The sequence below is a fragment of the Macrobrachium nipponense genome, chromosome 1 (assembly GCF_015104395.2).
Source record: "Macrobrachium nipponense isolate FS-2020 chromosome 1, ASM1510439v2, whole genome shotgun sequence".
Taxonomy (NCBI): domain Eukaryota; kingdom Metazoa; phylum Arthropoda; class Malacostraca; order Decapoda; family Palaemonidae; genus Macrobrachium; species Macrobrachium nipponense.
The window spans coordinates 162,731,738-162,754,600 of record NC_087200.1 but is presented as its reverse complement, the minus strand read 5'-3'; positions in this window follow the sequence as shown (position 1 = coordinate 162,754,600).

The window sequence follows — 22,863 nt, the reverse complement described above, 5'->3', positions numbered from 1 at the left end:
GCAGGTAGCAGATTTCCTCATCTTCCTTCGCTGAGAGAAGTTCATCTCCGTCTCCGCAGTTAAATGCTGCAGAGCTGCCCTGGCCCTAGTCCTTAAACTGCGGGGAGTGGACATTTCCACCTCCTGATGAAGAGCTTCGAGAGGTTTTGCCCACCCAGGGAACTCAGGCCCCCGGGGTGGGACGTGACTCTCGTCCTTAGGAGTTTGACTCGGAGACCCTTCGAGCCCCTCCAAGAATCGTCAGACAGAGATCTGACCCTCAAGACCATCTTTCTGCTGGCCCTGGCATTGGTGAAGAGAGTAGGGGAACTGCATGGTCTTTCTTTCATGTCAAGCACTCGAGGGGATGGGGATCGGTGACACTTGATTTCGTCCCGAACTTCATAGCGAAGACTCAGAACCCTTTGGTCCCTGACGACCAGTTTGAGTCATTCACGATCCCCTCCCTGAAGGACTTCACCAACAACTATGCGGATGAGATGCTGCTTTGTCCTGTGAGGGTGCTACGGCGCTATCTGAAGAGAACTCGTCATCTCAGGCCTGAGTGTCGACGCCTCTTTGTTAGCACGGGGGTTACCAAGAAGGAAGTGTCCAAGAACACTTTCTTTCTGGCTTCGTGAGGTGATCCGGAAGGCATACTCTTCAAACAGGAGTGACGACACCAGTACCCTTTGTTCGAGAGCCACGAAGTCAGAGGTATTGGTTCAACCCTTGCGTTCCGCAAGAACTTCTCCATGGCACAGGTGCTGAAGGCAGGGTTTTGGGCCAACCAGACCACTTTTACCTCCTTCTACCTTCGGGATATCGCCCACAGGTCCTTGGACACTTTTTCCTTGGGACCCGTGGTGGCTGCTCAACAAATTGTGTAGCTTACCCAGCTCCCCCTCCGGACAAGGTAGCATCTCATCCTTGTGAGACTGCAGAAATGGAAGAGTGAATAAGTGTGACTGGCTTCTCTTCGTCCTCTTTTCTTATCTCTCCTTGCGGGCAGAGGGTGGCGTTCGTCACTACACTGGACAGGATGCCGGTGCAGGTAAGCTACGTGACTGAGCCCCGTTGTATCCCTTTTATTAGGGATAGGAGCGGTTATCCTCCACTTCCCTAACAAGGGGTGGAGTGGACGCCAACAAGAGACAAACCCAAGACTTTATATTTGGCTCTTGCGTAGGAACTAGTTCTTGCTTGCTATTCATAAGAGGCATGCTTGCATCCCTCTTATGAATTTGGTCCAGAGGTCTGACCACTGATCCTGTGGTGCACACCTCGATCAGTTGGACAGAGGCTAGGATCCCTCCCTCTGCTCTTACGGCCAGGGAGGGAACCAAGGTAGGACGAACACCAGTCTGTTCATAAGACTCAGATTCCACCCACCAGTAAGTGAGTCTTCCATATGTAAAGGACTGAGGGTTTGTATTACTTTCAGCGTAGCTGGAATTACGGCTGTTAAATTCTTGAACAAGGTGTTTAGTCAGTAACTACCGTCTGGTAGGGGGGTAGGCCCACCTGCCCAGATGTAAACACTCCGCTTTACTTTTGACCGTCTTTCGATGAAGACTTATTTTTGTGAGCTCTTGCTGACTAGCTGTTAATCAGTTTTCTGGTGGGATCTTTAATTTTTTATTTGTTCCTACATGTTATAGAAACCATCGGTTCTTTACATAAGGAATTACTTTTGAGTGCCAGCTGGAACTCGGTTGTAAGATTCTGTAACAAGGTCATTAGGCAGTAACTGCTTGTCCGATAGTCAGGAGTCCCGCCCGACATGATGTAGACATTCCACTTTGGTTTCGACTACCATTGTGTACAGACGTTCTCTCTCTGCCCGCTCCTGTCGTGAGATTAACCATTCTTTTTCTTTCTTTTGCTATTATAATTGTGTTTGTTGTGATATTTGTGTGTTTGTATGTTCATTATGCAAACCCACGAATCAAATAAGCCCCCTCACCCCTCATCTATGCGGCAATTATGCCCTGGAGAAGGGGGCAGGAAAAGTATAGATGTTGACCCTCACGCCCTTTGTGCGAGATGCCAAGGGCGTGAATGTAATAAATTGGACACCCGTGATACTTGTATCTCTGGTCGGAAGAGCAGTGGGAGAGATATGAGGGAAGGAAGAAGCTGCAAAAGTCTGCCAAGGCGTCATCAGAGTTCTCCCTTGACTCCCTTGGTGACTGATACATCTTCTTTCCTTCCCCCACATAAACTTCCCCGTCTTGCTCTTTCTTCTTTGAGGGACATGTCTCTCTCTGCTTCTTCGCTTGATATATCAAGTGCAGAAGAGGGGGGGAAGCATACCGACTTGGAGTTGTACTTGGGAACTTCTGTTCTCTCAGTGGGGGATCCTTCCCCCTCTCGGCGAACAGGAACTCCTCGCATTAACCCGACTTTTGCTCCTTCAGGTTTGTCTGCCTCAGGTGGGGACCTGAGGCAGGTGTGGCTGATGCTGAATCTACCTGCCACTCCGTCTGCAGGGACTGCTGAGTCATCTAGCAGCAACCCCAGTGACCCATGGAGCTGAGTCGAGGACAACAGCGACTGTGTCAACACCTGGGTATGTGGCACTGCCACATCTGGTGTACACGCAGCATGTTACATCAATCACTCCATCTGCTGTGGTGGCACGTGGGCCACAAACCTCGAGAGTGGAATATCTTCCACCTCCTCTCACGTAAGTAGCCATCTTGCTTGGTGAGTCGTACCCGCGTGAAGTCAGATTAATCAACAGATATCACAAGTTTAACATACGACTAGAATTTGAGAAATATCTAGAAGTGTTCGTGAACTATCGGTGATAAGATTAGTGTGAAAATAGTAGGATAAAGCGTCTTCTAAGTTAGTTTATCAAGTGTAATACTATAAATCAGAACAAGATGGCAGTAAGTTCCAACTGCGGGAAGAGGTGGCGTAATTTGGCGTGTCTAGCAGATTCGCAATACGATGAGGTAGCAGGAAGGGAACTGGCATTTCTCATCTATGAAATCAGCAACAGTCCTAACCAAAAAGATACAAAAGCATTCATAGATATATTAGAAGGATATAATCCTTCAAACTGGAACAAATCTAATGAAAACATCTTGAAAATAATTGAAGAAGTTCCAAATAAAATCCAAGTGGTCAAGAGACTCATAAAGAAATATACATAAACCAACATATTCGACAAAGAAAATGAATAAGGTGAATCTTGTGAATATCCTAATTGATGCATTAGGAAAAAAGAGAATGCCAAAAGCATGCAAAACCTGTGTTAAGGTTTTTTGGTAAATAGCATAGTCAATCCACAAAACCTAATCAGAAAATGTGCTGCATGCCAACATTCTGACCCATCCACATGTGCTGAGGTAAATACAAGATTTGAGAAAAGATACAAGAATTTTTTGTTCAACATGTCTATCATGGATAGACAATGTTATTTAAATCAAGATTGAAGTACAAATAGTTGAGGATGAAGAAGAAGAGGAAGAGGAAGAAGAAGAAGAAAAAGAAGAAGAGGAAAACGGAAGAGAAGTAAACAAAAATGAAATGACAGAAAAAAAAAATAGGAAAACAAAGACAAGATAAAAGTATGGATGCAGAGATACTCATTGATACTACATATGAGGCAATAAAGCAGCATACCTACGAAGAAAAAATAAATTACGATATGACAACAGAAAGCAAATCCCGAAGAGGCTCTACCCAGATCTATACAATGACGGGAAAGAGGAAAAATAGACAAGAAAGACAAAATCTGCAACCTTTTGAAAAGAGGGAATTGCAGATTTGGAGAAAGATGTTACTACAAACATCCTAAGATATGTCAAAACTATGAAATATATGGTAAATGTGCATACTTAGATGGATATGGGGATGATTGCAGAGATCTGCATCCAAAAATATGTAAAACCTAAAAGAAGGAAAAGGATGTAAGTTCGACAAAAAATGCAAATATATGCACCCTGTAGCCATGAATCATAATCAAATAAATAACCAACCAAGTAATAAAATCCAAAATAAGAAAGAAACAAATAAAGAGAGAAGAAATCAAGAATATCAGGTAAAAGAGAAAAGCAAACCACCAATGAGATATGCAGAGGTGTCAGCAAAAAATTTCAAAGCATCAGCTCCGAAATTCTACTCAAGAGATAATATAACTGTATTTATTATGCAAGAGGATATTGCAGAAACGGAGAAAATTGCAGATTCAGACACAAAATGAATAATTATGATGAAGGAAGATCAAATATTATGGAAAAGTTGGATTTTTAATGTCAGAATTTCTGGAAATGAAAAAAAAGAACAAACATACCAGAAAACAGGAAAGAGACATGGGAAAAAATCCTTATTACTACCAGTATTAAATGAAGGAGAAAACACGCAAACCATCATAGTGATGAATGCGCAGGGTTTAGTTACGAGTAACTCAAAAAGAAAAATAGAGTACTTAGAAAGAACTAACCCAAAATGAAAAGAAAATAGATATAATGAATATAAGTGAACCTGGTATTCCCAAGAGACTGGGAATGATGATCAAATAAAAGGGTTCCAAACTTATAGATCAGATAGAAAAAATAGAAATCAAGGGGGAACCGCAATATATGGGAAAGACAAAAAACAAGGAAAAATATATGAGAAATATAGTAACTCAGAATGTGAACTAATAGCGTAGAATTTGAATCTGAAAAATTGATGAACATAGTAATATATAGACCTCCTAATACTAAAGAGTTTGACTTAATAATTGAAAAATTGGATGATATATGTAGAAATCACAAGGACTGGAGTATTCTCCTATCTGGTGACTTCAACTTTCCTTTCGTAGAATGGAAAGAACGAATAGGAGATTGTGGTTGTACTTATACATATAAAAAAGAGAGTAATAGTAGTGCAGAAGATAAGAGGCAATTTGAAAAGCTATTAGATATGCTACTAGAATACAACATTCAACAAATAAATCACCTGCCAACAAGAAAGAAAATACTTAGACCTAGTATTTGTGAACGAGATGAATTATGTTAAAGAAATAATAGTTTATAATGCGAATATTTCAGACCATAATGTCATAGAAATTAACAGTTCATTCCAAAGCAAGTGAAAAATAGAGATAAGCAAGAAATGAAAAAGTGGGAAGGATATGGAAAATACAACTTCTACAGTAAAAATATAAAATGGTCAGAAATTAATGAAGAATTAAACAAAGATTGGGATAACATTTTCGTAAGTGATGACATAAGGGTAAATACGGAGATATTATATAAAATATTGGGAGAATAGTGGAAAAATATATACCGAAGAAGAAAAGTAAACATCATTCATGCATACCAAGAGACAGAAGGATCTTGTTCCAGAAAATCAGAAAGTGGAAAAAGGTCTTGCAAAAGAAAAAAAATGCATGGAAAGTTATAGAACTAAAAAGTAAGATAGAAAATGCAGAACAAAAGATTATACAATCAAAAGAAAATGAAAAACGGGACTTGGAAGAAAAAACCCTATTAAATATCAAGCAAAACCCCAAGCTATTATACTCATATGGCGAAGAAGATGAATAAAAGAAGAATAGAAATAGGCCCTCTGAGAATTGAAGGGAGATTAACGAATGAAAAAAAGGAAATTTGCAACATACTGGCAGAACGATATAAGAGAGAATTCACCCCTAGAATAGATAATGAAGATAATGATATAGAAGTAAGGGATGAAAATAGTGAATATTTAGCTGACATAGATAGTAATGAAGCTGATATTGTGCAGGCTATTAATGAATTAAAAATGGAGCTGCTGCAGGGCCTGATGGAATTCCTGCTATTTTGTTAAAGAAAGTAGTTCATTCTATCGCAAAGCCACTTGCAATATTATTAAGACAAAGTGTAGATACAGGCAAGATTTATGATGAGCACAAATTAGCATATATTACCCCTACTTTCAAAAGTGGATCAAGACTAGAGGCAAGTAATTATAGGCCTGTGAGTCTAACATCACATATTATGAAAGTGTATGAAAGGGTAATGAAGAAAAATATTATGAAACATTTAATAAAAAATAATTTGTTTAATAGAGGACAACATGGTTTCGTACCCGGAAAAAGTACACAAACCCAACTGTTAGTCCACCGTGAGAACATATTCAAAAATATGAAAAGCGGAAATGAAACAGATGTGGTTTATTTAGACTTTGCAAAAGCTTTTGATAAAGTAGACCATAATATATTAGCGAAGAAAATTAGAAAACACAATATCGTGGATAAAGTAGGAAGATGGTTAAAAGAATTTTTACACAACAGAAAAACAGATAGTTATTGCAAACGACGAGAAATCGGATGAAGTCAAGGTAATATCCGGTGTGACGCAAGGTACGGTGTTAGCTGCAATACTGTTTGTTATTATGATTGAAGACATAGACAATAATGTGAAGGATTCGGTAGTGAGTAGTTTCGCAGATGACACAAGAATAAGTAGAGAAATTACTTGTGATGAAGATAGGAACACTCTACAAAGAGACCTTAACAAGTATATGATTGGGCAGAGGTAAATAGGATGGTATTTAACTCTGATAAATTTGAATCAATAAATTATGGAGACAGAGAAAGAAAGCTATATGCATATAAGGGACCTAATAATGAGACCATCACAAATAAGGAAGCAGTTAAAGACCTTGGTGTGATGATGAATAGGAACATGTTAGCAATGATCAAATAGCAACTCTGTTGGCAAAATGTAAAGCAAAAATGGGAATGTTGTTACGGCACTTCAAAACAACAAGAAAAGCTGAACACATGATAGGCTTTATAAAACATATGTTCGTAGTCCACTTGAATATTGCAATATGATATGGTACCCACACTATCAAAAGGATATTGCACAAATAGAGAGTGTACAAAGGTCCTTTACAGCTAGAATAGAAGAAGTTAAGGACCTAGACTACTGGGAAAGACTACAATTCTTAAAATTATATAGTCTGAAAAGGAGAAGAGAACGCTACATGATAATTCAGGCATGGAAACAGATAGAAGGAATAGCAGAAAATATCATGGAACTAAAAATATCAGAAAGAGCAAGCAGAGGTAGATTAATAGTGCCCAAAACTATACCAGGAAAAATAAGGAAAGCACACAGGACATTAATCCACTACGCACCAGCATCGATAATGCAGCGTCTATTCAATGCGTTGCCAGCTCATCTGAGGAATATATCAGGAGTGAGCGTAGATGTGTTTAAGAATAAGCTCGACAAATATCTAAACTGCATCCCAGACCATCCAAGATTGGAAGATGCAAAATATACCGGAAGATGTACTAGCAACTCTCTGGTAGACATTAGAGGTGCCTCACACTGAGGGACCTGGGGCAACCCGAACAAGATGTAAGGTAAGGTAAGGTAAGGTCTCCACGTTATGCTGTCCTTGCTCCCCCGCCAGACTTCGAGTGCCCTAAGAGTTCTCTCCCTCTTGATTTGAGACTGCCTTGACGAAGTTATGCATTTTCAGCCGACTGCTGAAAATGCATAGCGGGCAAGAGGGCTTTCGAACTGGGAGAAATATCTCCCAGTTCGAATCCAAAAGTCTCAATTTTCCTCTTACTTAAATTTGTTTCCACTCTTCTACTTTCTTTAACTCAGTTGCTCAACCTAGCTGTCCCCCCCTTCTTCACTAAAACCTTCTTACAGGTTGGGCAGGGGCTGGGCTTTTGCGCATTGACTCTTTCTTGATCCAAATGGCAGAGACTGTAGAGGTTTGGTCCGCCTCTCGAGTATGTTTGGACCCTGAGGATGTTGATATGATTTCATAGCAATATCCTTCGGGGCGGAACTACCTATTTGGGACTTGCCTGCGGAATCCGGGGAGGTATAGTCTCTACGGTAGGACTCTCGGCATTCTTTCCGGTGTGCCCTCTATTGTAACATGAATGGGGATGATTGCATACTAGTTATGCCCTCAGTCCTATCAAGCGGGTTTTGCTTACACTTGAGCCACTCATGTTATGATAGAGCTATCCCTTCGGGGTAGGGTAGGGAGTGGACATATGGGAGTCAGTCTCTGCTGAGTGTCTTTGGTGAGAGAGGGGTTGGTGCGGGGGGCCTGGTTTTCTGCCTGATTTGCAGTAGGTTTTTCAAATTTCTGCTGAATGATAATGAATAACGACTCTATGATAAACTCCTCCGGACAATGCGACCTCTTGACACTACCCTCCTCTTCGACCTCTGGCACGGACACGGACTATCCTATAGAAAATTCAGTTGCACAGAAGACGACCCATGACAAGACCTTGAATGTGGCTATGGAAAGTTCTAGCAGTGGTGAGAGAATCCTTTATGTTGATTCTCTCTCCTCAGACTTAAATTGTTTTACGTTTATGGAAATGTTTGGAAGGTTTGGTGAAATTAAAGTCATAAAGTATTGTGAAACTAAAGATTTTGCATTTTGGAGGGTTTGGATTGAGTTTACAACTCATAATAATGCCATGAATGCTTTCAAGTGCTCAACTAAGGAAAACTTAAAATGTATGTTAATTCATAAAATACCCCAGAATATTGAAGTTGATTCCTTTTATCCAGCGAGAGTCAGTCAGGAAACTACAGATGGGAAACAAGGTGAGGACATCTTTACCTGCCAGGTGGCTTATTGTTTCAACAAAATCAGAATTTTGCAATCTTTTCCACTTCAGGAAACATTTGAGAACATTGGCAGGAACAATGACCAACTCTGATATTACAAGATTTGGAAAGAATAGTTTTTTGGTTCATGCAAAGTCTTATAGACAAGGTCACATGATCTCTAAGCTGAAAAATACTGATATGATAAAAGAGGTCAAACCACACTATAGTTTAGCTATGCCAAAGGGAGTAGTATTCAGTCAAGACCTATATGAACTGCCTGACGAGGAATTGCTGGAAATGTGTGATGATAAAGTGTGGAAGATTTTCAAGGTTCCAAGATCAAGAATGATTATTTTCACTTTTAATAATGATCAAGTTCCTGATTATGTATATGTTGACTAGGAGAGATTTCATGTTAGACCTTTTAAGCATAGACCACTCCAATGTTTCATATGTTTTGGATATGGTCACTCGGCAAAGGTATGTACTAGGAACCAGTTATGTGCTGCCTGCTCCTTACAAAAGCATGAAGGCGAATGTTCTACCCCAGTATTATGTATAAATTGTAAGGGAAATCATAATGCAAGGCATAAGGAATGCGAGTCATTTAAAAAAGAAGTGTTAGCCATAGAGAAAGCTCATGCTGAACATCTAAGTATTAGCCAGGCAAAAAGACTTTTGTTTCCAAGACCTCAATATTATGAAGTAGTAAAAAGTGGAAAATCTAATATAAAGGATCTATCTAGAATACCAACTTCAAAGTCAAAGCTTCAGCTATCCCCTTCTGAGCTCGAAGTACATTCAGCATCTCCGCCTTCATCCAAGAAGGCCCCTTTGTGCCCTCCCGATGGGCCTCCTCTGGGCTTCTGGGAGGTCTCTCAGGCTTCTAATGTAGAAGCCTCACAGGCAGCCTCGCTGCCTGATCTGGGTATGTCCCAGAATGACACCTTGATCAATGCACCTCATAAGGCTCAGGTGCACGCTGCAGAGACGGTGCCTCTTAGAAATAAGAGACCCCGTACTCCATCATCATCTCCACCTATATCCCCACACCATAGTAGGGTTCCCAAGAGAGGAAATAGCAGGTCTCTTGAGGATCTGCCAAGTTCCTCTTTGAAACAAAGACCAGGACCAAGTCTTTCCAGACCAGCCCAATCCAAGTCCAAAAAGTAAAAAAAAAAAAAATCTAATAGTAAATAATGGCTCTATGTCAGTGGAACATACGAGGTTTCCATTCAAACAGAGAACAGGTCCGGGTCCTTTTCAAGGAGCATAATTTAGCTGCCCTTTGTTTGCAAGAGATTAAAGTTGGTAATGTTTCTCCTAACTGTGGACAGAACTTTATTTTTCACAGATCTCCACCACCTGTAGGTGAACGTTCTCATGGTGGTACATGTATTATTGCGGCCAAGTCATTACCACAAAAAGTTATCAAATTAGACACCATACTGCAAGCTTGTGCAACACAGATTTTCATCAATAAATGGGTCACTCTGTGCTCTCTTTATCTAGAACCTGGCATAGAAACTCGATTGGTGGACAGAGCTGGCAATCCAAGACAATTAGAGGTTGAAGATTTGCAATCACTTGTAGACCAACTACCTCAGCCTTTCATTCTGATGGGGGATTTCAATGCAAAACATACTTTGTGGGGGGAAGGTAGGTGTGATCACCGTGGTCTTATAATTGAAAGATTAATAGATTGCAATGATGTAGTTTTAATGAACGATGGTTCTCCTACAAGGTTTGATGTAGCCCATAACTCCAGTTCAGCAATTGATCTTACAATATGTTCGTCGTCATTACGATTAGACTATAAGTAGTCAGTGGATGAAAATCTCTATGGGAGCCACCACTATCCCATCCATCTTAAATATGTACAAAATACACCCTCCCCATCTTTACCCAAATGGAAGATAAAGGAGGCAGATTGGCAGCTGTATGAAAAGTCTACCAAAGTCAATCGAAAGGCCAATGAATTTCCTTGCCCCTCAGTTGCCTACGAATATCTCGCTAGTATAATGATTGGAGGGGCAATGATGTCAATTCCTAAAACATCAGGGAAACCCCGTCGTCCACTGGTACCTTGGTGGAATAATAAATGTGCCTTGAGTAGGAAAATTGCAAGAGCTAGTTACAAGCGATATCGAAGGCGTCCTGTCTTGGTCAATAGAATAATATACAAGAAAAACCTCGCTAAACAAAAGCAAGTTTTTAAAGAAGCAAGGAGGGAGTCCTTCGTTAGGTACATATCAGAATTAAAGTATAACTCGCCACTTTCTCTGGTTTGGGATAGAATCCGTAAATTACTAGGGAAATTTTCCCTTTCTCCTTTACCTATTTTGAAAATCAACCTGGTAGTTATATCGGATGCAAGAGAGGTGGCAGAGGCCTTTGCTCGGCACTTTTCAAGCATTTCAAGCCCCAGTCACTACTCCCCTGACTTTCGCAATATTAGAAACATGACTGTAGTTAATTCGCCTGTTTGTTCAAATTCTGAGGCATATAACCTTCCATTTAGTATTGTCGAATTCGAATATGCCTTATCTTTGTCCTCTCCAACATCACCTGGAGAAGATGATATTATTTATGCAATGATTTCTCACTTACCTCTGGAGTCAAAAAAATTCTTTGTCGATGTTTTAAACGAATTCTGGTGCTCAGGGACTTCATACAAGTTGTGGAAAAACTCTGTTATAGTTCCTTTTTTGAAAACCCGGAAAGACCCTAGTTCACCAAAAAGTTTATAGGCCTATTGCTCTTACCAGCTGTGTCTTCAAGATTTACGAACGAATGGTGAATTTTCGTCTGATATGGTTATTAGAACAAAGAACCTGTTGTCAAAGAGGCAATTTGGCTTTCGCAAGAATAGAAGTACTTTGGATCCACCCCCCCCCCCCCTTATTATGTCTCACACGTGAGATTCAGAATGCTTTTGCAGTCCAAAATCAAACAATTGCCGTGTTCTTTGATCTGGAAAAAGCATTTGATACTACCTGGAGGGCTGGTATTTTAATGCAGCTGGTTGAATGGCGTATTGGTGGCAATGTGTTTAATTTTGCCAAAGACTTCCTGTCTGACCGGTACCTTAAAGTCATCAGAGTATCTTCAGGCATTCCACAAGGGAGTGTGCTTAGTCCAACCTTTTTTAATATTGCCATTAATGGTTTACTTGAACATCTCCCTGTTGGAGTAACTGGTCAAGCATTCGCGGATGATATTGTTGTCGTCTGTAGTAGAGCTACTGCAGTTGAAGCTTGTACTAAAATTCAGTTTGCAATTAATGCTGCTACTTCCTGGGCTAATAGTAAATGGTTCAAATTTTCTGCAGAAAAAACTAAAGCTATACGTTTTTGCAGAACACGAAGAAGGGAAGAGATTCCAACCTTATTTTTAGAAGGTTCTATCTTGCTGTATGAAGATAAAGTCAAATATTTAGGAATTATTTTTGACAAAAAATTGACTTTTGCTGAACATATAAATGAGACAGCAGTAAATGTTAAACAGCGGTGCAATATTCTTAAAGTTGTTAGTAACCTGAATTTTGGAGCCGACCGTACTACTTTATTAAGAATTTATCAGGCACTATGCTTGTGTAAGATTGATTATGGATCTCAGGTTTATGGCTCGGCATGTAAGACCTTGTTAGGCAAGCTGGATGTAGTACACAATATGGCATTGCGTATTTGTACAGGTGCTTTTAAAACGTCTCCTGTTGAGAGCCTTTATGTAGACTGGTTTTCCTCCTCTTTTCATTCGGAGGGAGGAACAAGGTCTCCGATATTTGTCAAGAGCACTAACCCTAGACCTACATTGCCTAAGCCCCTTGAAATTAGATTAAACATCAGTGCGAGAGAGGTAGGCCTTATTCCTCCACTGGTTATGGAAACTACATTTTCTAAATTCCCTCCTTGGTGTAGGCCTCCTTTAGATATTTGCCAAGTTAGAGACAACAAAAAGATCAGTTCAAGTGTTCAGCTTAAAAGTAGCTTCTTGGCCCATGTTTCTGAGCATAGTAACTCGATTGCTGTATATACAGATGGATCAAAATCAGCAAATGGAGTTGGATGTTCTGTCATCGTCGGTGAGAGAACAATTAAAAAAAGCCTCCCTATTAAATTCTCAATTTTTAATGCAGAGATTTATGCTATTTTTAGCGTTTTGAAATTTATTTTTAGTACAGGTAGCACTGGGGACTCGTATATTATTTATTGTGATTCCCAGAGTTCCCTAGCTGCACTCCAGAAGTTGATGCCATCTAATCAACTCGTCCAAGAGGTGCAGGATTGGCTGGTCCTCCTGCATTCTCGAAAACACATCGGTGTGAAGTTTAGTTGGGTTCCCTCGCATGTGGGAATTCGTGGTAACGAGCTGGCTGATACAGCCGCTAAGCAGGCAGCTTCCTCCCGGGCTTCCCACTCTGTGAGGGTTCCCTGTGAAGATTTTAAACTTTTTATTAAATCATTTTGTAGGACTAAATGGCAGAATCACTGGTCCAACTTGAATAGTAATTTAAAGCTGAAATCGATCAGACCTTCTGTTCATCCCTGGTCCCCTTCTGTTGGGATGGATAGAAGATCTAGTATAGTTTTAACGCGCCTGCGTATAGGGCATACGTTTTTAACTCACCGGTATCTTTTAACTAGTGGAGCAGAGAGGCTCCAATTGTAATGTTGGCATTACAGTGAGGCATATATTTGTTGACTGTCCTCTTTATTTTAATCATAGACGTCGGTTTGGTTTCACCAACAAACCTTTGTCACATATTTTAGGAGAGGGTGCTCCCGTAGAAGAGATTTTTAAATTTCTTAAGGAAATCCATTTGTTTTATGATATTTAATTGAGTATTTTAATATGAAGTTTATTTTAATAATTTGGATTAATTATAAGTGTACCTTTTTTATTAAATATATCCTGTTGATATATATGCGCTAAATGGCCTTTGGCTCCGGCGCGTGGCAAATGGCCACAAATTTTATAAATTCAATTCAATTCCTAAGAGTTCTCCGTTGGACTTCCCTCCTGTCTCTGTTGCCGTACCTGTCGCTTCTGTCCCTGCCCATGAAAGTGCTGCTGCAGCGTCAGTTCCTCCTTTCCAGTCCGTGCTGGAGCCTGCTGCCTTGGCAGCCGCTGCAGCCCCATCCTGGGTGGGGGATCTTTCTACTGTCCTGAAGAAGCTGGTGAAGACGAAGTCTAAGAAGAAAAGGAAGGTGTCGTCGTTGTCTTCTTCCTCTTCGTTGTCGTCTTCTGCTGCCTCCTCCACTTCTCCTTCTGAGGCTGCCTAGCCGAAGAAGAAGTTGGTCTTGTCCCCCCCCCCCCCCCCAGAAGTCTCATTTAGGGACTTCTAAGGACCTGTCTCATCGTCCCAGTGAGACAAGTGGGCCTTCTGCTCGTCCTCCCATTCCTTCAGGAATGGGAACCGCCTCACCTTCCCCAGGGAAGAGCAAGGCATGGGTGACCGTTTAGGAGGTACCAAAGCTGTTGCCGGGTAGCCTCTGCCCCAGATCTAGAGTTCCGCCTCTGGACCGGAACTTTCTCGGGTACTCAATGAGCGGTGACCATGCAGCTAGGGCCCGTGGTGTTGAGTATGCTCACCACCAGGACTCCAGTATGGGGCAGAAGGATGGTAGGAGTACCCAGGTGACTCTCACCTAACCGGTGATTGTTCCTGTAACAATCGTCCGGTCCCCAGGGTTGACGTGACAGTCCCGCGGGACCATACACGAGGCGAGACTGGGAGGAGGTCCCCCCAGTCCCTGGGAGCAGCTTTGGCTGCTGCTGGGACTGTGACGCGTTGAGAGGACAGTGCTCATTCTCATCGTGTTGGTGGACGCTACCCGTCACCCGACCGTTGATCACACAATGGTCCGGACAGCCGGTAGCAGTTCCCATGACGCGAGAGATCGACGTTACCGTCCTTGGACCAGCGCTTCTCGGGGAGACCGCTCATCTAGACCTGCTGAACGGTCATCATCGCGGATTGGTGATTGCCTGCAGCCTGCTCTGTCCACTGGTTCTGCCGGTAGACAGAGGGTGAGCGTCAGATCTGCCTCACCTGTACCCTCAACTTCCTCAGGATTCTCCGGGAGGAGTGAGGCAACTAGGGGGTACCATGAAGAGTGCGCTCCTTACGGTCCATCCATGAGAGTGTATGTGCCCGGTTCAGTCCTAGGACCCGAGAGGTCATGTGCTCAAGTGGTCAGAAGAGGTCACGGGGGCTGACGAGATTCTTCCTGCTGAAGGAAGAGTGTATCAGGAGGGACTTGGCCTGGATGGACCTGACGGTCTGTCGCCTCAGGACACAGTCACTCCCGAGATACAGAGGTCGTTTGCTGAGGTCATCGTGCTGATTCATCAGCACTATGACCTCAGTGGTTGCCTCCTCTGACCGTCCATTGTGGTTATTCTGGGGTCCAAAGAAGGAACCCAGAGCTTCTCTAGGGCTCCCATGGTCCTCCTTGGCTGACAGTGTGCTGGACCAGGTGAACGCTCTTCTCTCAGGACAAGAAGCTTTGTTTAGGGCCAGCAGGTCAGACAAGTTGCTTCCCCCTCTGCCTCCTCAGCGGTACTTCTACGTGCCTACTACGAACCCTTTGCCAACCAACAGGTTGACCTGGAGTTAGCCCGGCTCCGGGCTTGCCTCCGCAACACCTGCTGTTGAGAACCTCTGGTTCATACAGCAACAGGCAACGGCCTTGGAGTCTACCACTATGGCAGCCTACCAGGCTGTCTTCTGGCTGGATCTGTGGTCCCTCACAGTATCCAGGGTCACAGCTTCTTCGGGACTGGTAACTCACGGAGAGGACTTGGCTTTCAGGAGACTGTGTCAGCCTGGCGGTAGGGCTTTCTCCTATCTGGCCCACCAGACTGCTAACTTGTGGGCTAACCTGGTTCTTAGGAGGAGGGACGCTGTCCTGAATCGGGTAGCCAGGTCGGCTGGTTCGGAGTTGGCACTGGGTCTCAGGAATGGACCGTTGCTGGGATCCTCCTCTCTCTTCCCTAGAGAGATGGTATGTTGTGGTGGAGAAACGGAGAGCTGAAGACAGTGACCATTTGGTACACCAGGCAGTTACGAAGATGGCTGGGCCGTCTCGCTCAACTGCAGCTAGGCCTCGGAGCCAAGCTAGCTCTTCCTCCACCCCCAAGACTTCTGTACCGTCGAAGGGGGTGCGGGGAAAGACCCAGCCTTTCTCCTTCGCTTCGAGAGGTGAGTGTCAGCCACCCTCTCAACCCTCCTCCTCTCGCAGGAAGGGGGTTAAGCAAAAGGGGAAGAAGGGGAAACGCTAGGGACAGCGTTCCCCCTCGCCTGCTGCTGAAAGTTGGGGGGGGGGGGTTGCCTAGCGAGCCATTGGGCAACATGGCAGCGCTACGGAGCCAAGACCTGGGTAGTAGATGTCCTCCGGGAGGGATATTTTCCCCGCTTCGAGTTGAGGCTACCCCTCACTTCTCATCCGGTCCATCACCAGACATACGTTCCCGGTTCTGCTTGGAATGTAGCACTCAAGTAGGAAGTGCAGACGATGCTGAGCAAGGGAGCTGTAGAAATCATGCGAGAACCGACACCGGGGTTCTACAGCTGGCTTTTCCTGGTGGAGAAGTGTATGGGGGGTCTGGAGACTGCAGATAGATCTTTCTCCTCTGAACCGATTCATTCTCCAGACTCTGTTCATGATGGAAATGGCACGTTCTGTGCTCAATTCTATCAGAGAACGATTTCATGCTTTTGGTAGACCTGAAGGATGCGTATTTTCAAATACCCATCCACTGGTCCTCCAGGAAGTACCTATGCTTTATCCTTGATGGGACAGTGTCCAATTCAGGGCACTTTGTTTCAGACTCTTAACCACCCCTCAGGTGTTCACACGAGTGCTCATTCTGGTGTTGGCTTGGTCCCTTTTGGTCGGGATACATCTTTTGAGGTATCTCGACAATTGGTTGGTCCTGGCAAGCTCTCGCTTGCAATTGCTACAGAACAGGGATCACCTTCTTAACTTTTGTCGCGAGATAGGGATTGTGATAAATTTCGAGAAGTCGGATCTCGAGCCCAAGCAGAGGATATAGTACCTGGGCATGCTGATCGATATGGTAGCAGCACAAGTTTTCCCTAGAGACTCGCAGATCAGCAGGTTCAGGGAGGCACCTCGACGGTTTCTGTCACAGCAGGAATAGCCAGCTCAGCTTTGGCAGGTCGTGATCAGTCACCCGTTGTCTTTAGAGAAGTTAGTCCCTCGTGGGCGTCTTCACCTGCGGTCTCTGCTACGGAGACAAAAGGAGTGTTGGTCACAGGCATGGGATCCGCAATCCTTTCTGGTTCCTCGTACGGAGGAAGTGAGGGAGGATTTAGCCTGGTGGCTGGACGACAGGAACCTCTTAATAGGAGTGCAATTGCACACTGAATAGACATGATGAGCACCTTCACATCAGCGTTCTAGAACTCAGGGCAGCGTTTCTGGCTTTCCAAGAATCCCGGGAACGTGTGATTGGACACTCCGTGGTGTTGATGAGCGACAACATCACGGTAGTGGTGGACGTCAACAAACAGGGCCTAGTGTCCTTTCATCAGTTGACGGTGCAGGTGCACGAGTGGGCAGCAGCTCACTCGGTAGAGCTGTCGGCCAGGTACATTCCAGGCAAGAGGAATGTAGTGGCAGACAAGCTCAGCCACCAGGATCAGGTGATTGGGACAGAATGGTCTCTACACCCAGACGTGGTGGAAAGGCTGTTCGACCTGTGGTGGATCTGTTCGCCACCCAGCACAAAAGAAAACTCCCGGTTTTCTTCTCAGTTGTGCCGGACCCATGGGCAGCTGTAGAGCCCGTGCTCCAACACCAATGGGACAACCTCAAAGTGTATGCCTTTCCCCCGTTCTATCTGATTCGCAAGGTGATCAGCAGGGCGCTGGTCACCAGCAGTCTTCAGTTAATTTTGTTAGCTCCCAAATGGCCTCAGGCTGTTTGGTATCCAGACCTGCTCGCTCTTCTCTCAGAGGCACCGCAAGATTCCCCCATGGCACAACCTGCTGTGCCAACCACACGTGGAATGGTACCACCAAGCGGTCCGGTCCCTGTGTCTTCACGGCTGGCAGTTATCCACACACTTGCGGCAAGAGGCTTTTCTCGCCAAGCAGCATCAGAGATGGTAGGATACCTCAGACAGTCCTCTGCAGCAGTATAACAGGGATAGTGGTCCGTTTTCTGTGGTTGGTGTCGTAGATGGGGTTTCTCTCTGCTCAGAGCCACTCCTCAGCAGGTGGTGGATTCCCTAATCTTCTTCGCCAAGAGAAGCTCCTCTCTGTTTCCACAGTTAAAGGATATAGAGCTGCTTTGGCTTTGGTCCTAAAGCTGCGGGGAGTGGATATTTCCTCTTCCATGGAAATATCCCTCCTTGAGGAGCTTCGAGAGGTCTTGCCCACCCAGGGAACTCAGGCCCCCTGAGTGGGACATGACTCTCGTCCTAAGGAGTTTGACTCATAGACCCTACGAGCTTCACTGGGAGTCATCAGACAGGGATCTGACCCTCAAGACCGTCTTTCTGCTGGCCCTGGCATCGGCGAAGAGAGTAGGGGAATTTCATGGTCTCTCTTATAATGTTAAACACTCGAGGGGATGGGGATCGGTTATGGTCGATTTCGTCCTGGATTTCGTAGCGAAGACTCAGAATCCTTCGGTCTCTGACGATAGATTCGAGATTTGTCATTCTGTGAAAATTACTTTCTTAACCTCGGAGAAAAGTGCTGGCACTGTGAGGACCAGAGAGTAAGACTGGTAGCTGGGTACTGATCATTTTTTACAGATGAACTGGATTGACATAGACAGGTGCAGACGGAAGGGTAGTGTCCTTCATGCACGCACAAACAAATATAAGCAAAAGGGACAGGGCCCCTGCTGTGAATGTGTTTCTTCACAGATGAAAACACAGGAATAATTTTACATAGGGAACAGATTCCCTGTGTATGTACTTCAAAACAAAGGGCGTAAAATGCTCTGCAGAATGGGTAAAGGAAAAATGCGCCTTGATAATGAGATGCAATAAAAATATAGATAAAGCGTTGTCCTTACAAATACTCCCCCCCCCCCTAAAGACATTGATTATGGAATAATTATTGGATTTAAAATAACTTGGAGGCAGGAGGCAACCCCGTGTCCTTGTGACACTTGTTGTGGGGCGTCGTTGAATGTTGAGTTCTTCGGCGTTGCTGGCTGACAGATGCCTCCCCTGGTGGTTGCCGGGGGGGTTCTACTGTTGACTGCGGACAACCAAGACTGCAGAGGGAGCTGCGTTGTTTGTGGTGGCGGTGTGGGACGGGCCTTGGGGACCCCCAGATACGTCGGGTTGTAGATTGGGCTGAGGAAGTCTAGTGTGGCAGCGGCATTCAGCGGGCAGCGCAGAACCACAGGTGAGGCAGGGACGTCGGCAGGTTGAGGAAGCCCAGGTAGCGGCATCGGCAGGTAGAGGAGGCCCACAGGTGCGGCAGTGGTGCCAGTGGGCCGAGGAGGACTACAGGCGACGGTGTCAGAAGGGCGAGTTGGTCCACAGTTGTGGCAGCAACATTAGGCAGGCCGAGCGAGCTCCAGGGGTGATGGCAGCGTTGGGGGGGGGGTGGGGGGGGTTGAGAGGGGGCCCACAGGCAGCGACGTCGGGGAGCGCCGAGCAATCCCACATGTTCGGCAGCAGCGAATTCGGGTGGGTAAAGCAGGACCCTGGGTGCAGAAGTGGCGTCTGGAGGTTGCCTGGGGACTCGCAGGTGCGGCAATGGCACCGGGGGAAGAAACGAGGAGTGTGCGATGTTGGATGGATGTTCTGGATTGCTGCCTGATTTTGTGTTGGCTGACCAGCACCCAGCTACCCGTCCTTGAAAAACTCCAAAACACACTGGGAAGTTGTGCCATGACGAGTCCATTAATGGCGTTGATGTCGTCTTCGAAATGGAGTTTTCAGAGACCTAAACTGTGGCACCATATTAAGTCTACCAAAGGTTCTCTGAAGGCGAGTGGCCGTAATTAGTCCGTTAAATGCTGAGCCTAAACTGCTGTGTCACTGACTCCGGGAGGTAACCAGTTGTGTAGACCAGATTGTAAGACAGGTAGCTGGGCACTGATAATGAATAACAGACGAACTGGGTTGACATAGACTGGTGCAGATGGAATGGTAGTGTCCGTCACGCACGCATGAACAGACTTAAACAAAAGGGACGTGGCCCCTGCTCTGAATGTGTTTCTTCACAGACGAAAACACAGGAATAATATTACATAGAGGGAACGGATTCCCGGCATATGTACATCAAAAGGGCGTAAAATGCTCTACAGAATGGGTAAAGGAACAACACGTCTTGATAATGAGATGCAATAAAAATATAGAAGAAGCGTTGTCCTTACAGTACAATGTGAACGTAATATCTTACGTAATTACAGCACATACAGTTAATGTACTTTCAGATGTGATCCCATTCGCACTTTTTAAAGATAATACCCCCAGACTTTTACCTACATGATGTATGAAATCTCTCTCTCTCTCTCCTCTCTCTCTCTCTCTCTCTCTCTCTCTCTCTCTCTCTCTCTCTCTCTCTCTCTCTCTCTCTCTCATTCGTAGTTAGCTCTCACAGTATAGTTCATGATTTTAAATTTATTTAATTTTACCTTCACCCTCTGCAAACATTACTTATGTACATATATGTCTTCTTTATTTAATTTGATTTTGTGACTTCGTTATATCTGACTTATGAAGTTTACCAAGTGATGCAAAGAAAACGTTTACTCTGAAAGAAAAAGAAAATGGCAACCCATGAATTAGGGTTAACGTTAGTATATGTACGCAAGTGGGATACGTATGTACATAGTAGTTACAGTAACTGTTACTATTTTTATGCCAACCAGTTATTACTTTTTAAGGGTAATGTATTAAACTAACTTTTAAATCAAATTACAGTAACATTAATTTCCTTTAAAAGTTAGGATAATACTTAGGGAGCATGATTAGGGTCATCTTTAATGTTCAAATTGTAGAAGTAAGCATTTATTAGCAGTTTCAGAGACCGTGCCATACCTAGCGAAACTTCCCCTTGCGCAAGGGGGTCTGGAACCTAACTTGCGTAAGCTTGGGCTATTAAAGTGTGTGTATATGTACTATATATATATATATATATATATATATATATATATATATATATATATATGAATAACTTGATCACGATATATATAAAACAGATGCTATGTATAAATAAAGGTATGCCACGGAGGAAAAATGAAAAGTCGAAAAGTCAAGAAATGCCGAGATCTTTCGTAGACCGAAAGATCTCTGCATTTCGTCTTTTCATTTTTCCTCCGTGGCATTACCTTTATTTACATGTGTAAATATATATATATATATATATATATATATATATATATATGTATATATTATATATATATATGTATATATATATATATATATATATATATATATATATATATATATATATGTATGTATATATGTATATATATATGTATATATATGTGATATATATATATATATATATATATATATATATATATATATATAGTATATATATATATATATATATATATATATATATAATATATATATATACATATACATACATATATGCACACACGTTTAAAATATTTATAAGAGCATGTTTAAAATATTTATAAGAGCACCTTCAACTACTTTCTACTCTGTGTCTACCTTCGTTATTATCCTTGTAGATTACTTTCACTCATCCTTGTAGATTACTTTCACTCCTTCCCAGTCAATTACATGCCCTAACTCTAACGTGTGTCTGGCAACTGAACTATATTTCGATCCCATCCTACCGCCTTTTTAGAATTTTTTAATACACATCTTACATAAGTGTGGACTTTTATTATCTGAGATTCTCATTATATGTCCTGCCTAGGTCCATTTCTTTTTCTTACTTGTTGTTAGAATATCCTCTACTTTAGTTTGCCCTCGTATCCATGTCGCTCTTTTTCTGTCTCAGTGTTATTCCCCTTCATTATTCTTTCCATAGCTCTAAGTTGTAACTAGTTAATGTTCTAAGGCTTTAGTAAGGCTCCAAGTTTCTGATGCATAAGTTAATACTGGTAGGAATATTTGATTAAATATACTTTTCTTTTAAGAAAAAGTGGCATTTTACTTTTTATTATCTCATTTTGTTTACCAAAAGCTCTCCATCCCATGCTTATCCTTCTTTTAATTTCGGTCTCATTTCCTGGGGAAACACTTCCTGTCTGTCCTAAAAACATATATTCATTGACAATCTCTTTCTCATATATAAATATATATATATATATATATATATATATATCTATTATATATACATATACATACATCATACATACATTATATATATGCTATATATATATCTAATATCTATCTATATATATAAATACACACACACACACTATATTATTTTTTATATATCTATCTATATCTAATATATATAATATATAAATATCATATATATTATAGATATATATATATATATAAATAATCTAACTAAAATAACAACAAACCTTCAAAATAATTGGTCAAGCCAAGGAACCTGGAGAACTATGTATATATATATATATATATATATATATATATATATATATATATATATATATATATAAATATATATATATATAAAACACACACACACACACACACACACATATATATATATATATATATATATATATATATATATATATATATATATATATGTGTGTGTGTGTGTGTATATATATATACAACAACTTCAAAATAATTGGTCAAGCCAAGGAACCTGGAGAACTAGTTCTCTTGGAAAGTCTGTTTATAAAAAGAATTGTACCTACGTTGAATTGCCAATCATCGGCTGTTCCCCTGTTCATAGCATAACTGGGTTGTTTGTTTATATTTGTCCGCCTTCTTTTCTGTTCTTGTGTATTCTTTAAGTGTGGTTGTCTCTGCCATTTTGAGAGGTGCGCCTTGCTCTTCATTTTAAGTTTGTTTTTTCCCTTATTTTTTCTTTTATTGATTTTAGTTTTTGTAAGGATCATTTTAAGCTTTCTTGGTTTTTAATGTGTAAATGTATTTAAGTGTGATTCAGTATTTAAGTTTTACTTAGTTTCCATTTTAAGTTTTCTTATGCTTTATGTATGTTTCTTTTAATTATGTGCTCGGATGCTCCTTTTTTATATAGATGTCCTGATGATGTGGCCATGGGTCAAGAAACGCGTTGACAATAAATGCATCTAATGGAGGAGTATGTGTTCTTGCGCTCTTCTCCTGCCTATATAATATATATATATATATATATATATATATATATATA